At 28.6% G+C, this 1,467-nt stretch overlaps 1 long non-coding RNA gene across 1 annotated transcript in view; it reads right to left on the bottom strand.

The window, feature by feature from the left end:
• Nucleotides 1-538, bottom strand: part of LOC113471302 — a 17,227-nt gene extending 16,689 nt beyond the window's left edge. Inside the window, exon 1 of the long non-coding RNA XR_003394053.1 lies at nt 399-538. This is a non-coding gene — a long non-coding RNA (uncharacterized LOC113471302). The remainder of the gene's footprint in view (nt 1-398) is intronic.
• Between the last annotated feature and the right edge of the window lie 929 nt (nt 539-1,467).

Consider the following 1,467-nt stretch of genomic DNA (forward strand, 5'->3'; position numbering starts at 1 on the left):
TTTTTTTTTAGTGCGCCTTTCTTGTATAGGACTCATCATCGGGAAGAGTCCCTATGTTATGTATAAACAAACAGTATTATGTTACTTCTGTAAACTAATACTTTAGTCCATGATGATAGGAGTGTTTACCACTGTCAAATTATGGGCTAATTAACCGTTTATAACTTTTTTTTTTCCTTTTTTCTTCCCCCCCCTTCTTCCTTTTTTCTCTCTTTTTTTTAATATATTAATTCTTCCACGATGTCCATATTTTATAACTCAGTAAGTACTAAAATAATTGTGTATTACTATATTCAGATTTTAAGCCTCAGTAAGTACCTACTAGAATATCTCTGTATCTTATTGTGATAACGTAATATAGTCCTATATCTTATAATTTCAAAGTATGTAGTACTTACAGTTTCCAAGTTTAGAACACAGGTTTAAGTATCACAATAATGAGTACTGATATAAATGTAAACTTAATTAATTTAATTTAATTTAGCTGTAAAAAAAAAGTAATTCAATTCTTAATATTTTAAATCATAGCTTGGTGAAGGATCCTTGCTTTACAGAATACTACGGGTACAGATGATGTCGTCTCCTTCGTCCTCCTCTTCTGCTTTCTTCTCTACTAGTTCAACCAAATCTTTTATGAGTTTTTTCATTTGCCCTACCTTTTGCTTATCAGCTAGTTTAATTATCTCTTTCTGTCTCCTTCGTCCTCCTCTTCTGTTTTCTTCTCTACTAGTTCAACCAAATCTTTTATGAGTTTTTTCATTTGCCCTACCTTTTGCTTATCAGCTAGTTTAATTATCTCTTTCTTTTTATCAGTAATCTTCATGTTTGTAGTTTCCGTATCAGTTGTTTCAATTTCAGAGTCAGTGTCTTTATTTTTAAGTTTGGATTTCATAGCATTTGAAAATTTACCATTTCTAATCCTTCTGACTTGACTTCGAGTTCTTCTATCATATGATTTACCTTGTGGCATTATTGTTTGTGATATAGTTTACTCCTAAATTTAGTCTTTTTCTTGTTCTATTTTTAATTTATTTTTATCTTGGATTACCAAGTGTTTATCAAATTACCAAATTACTACCAACGGTTTATTTTATTTGATGAATTGTTAAAGTGTATAGTGTATTTAAACTTTTCTAATGTGAGCCTTACTCTTTTTTGTCATTATTTTAGTCATTTGAAGTTGTCACTTTTATTAAAATTCTTCCTTCCTTTCCTCCTCCCCTTCTTAGATTTGAATATCAATATTTGCAATTATCCTATAATGTCACATTTGTGAGATAGGTAGGTACCTATTTATAATCAAATTCTATTGTATTATGACAAACAAATATGTATTGTATCCTGAGAAGGTACTACTCAGATATGTTTTCCCGTGATTTTTTTTTTTTTTTTTTTTTTTTCTTTTTTTTTTCCCCCCCCTTTTTTTTTTTTTTTTCCTTTTTTTTTTTTTTTTTTTTTTTTTTTTTT

Source organism: Diaphorina citri, unplaced genomic scaffold (genome assembly GCF_000475195.1).
Source record: "Diaphorina citri unplaced genomic scaffold, Diaci psyllid genome assembly version 1.1 scaffold2269, whole genome shotgun sequence".
NCBI lineage: Eukaryota > Metazoa > Arthropoda > Insecta > Hemiptera > Psyllidae > Diaphorina > Diaphorina citri.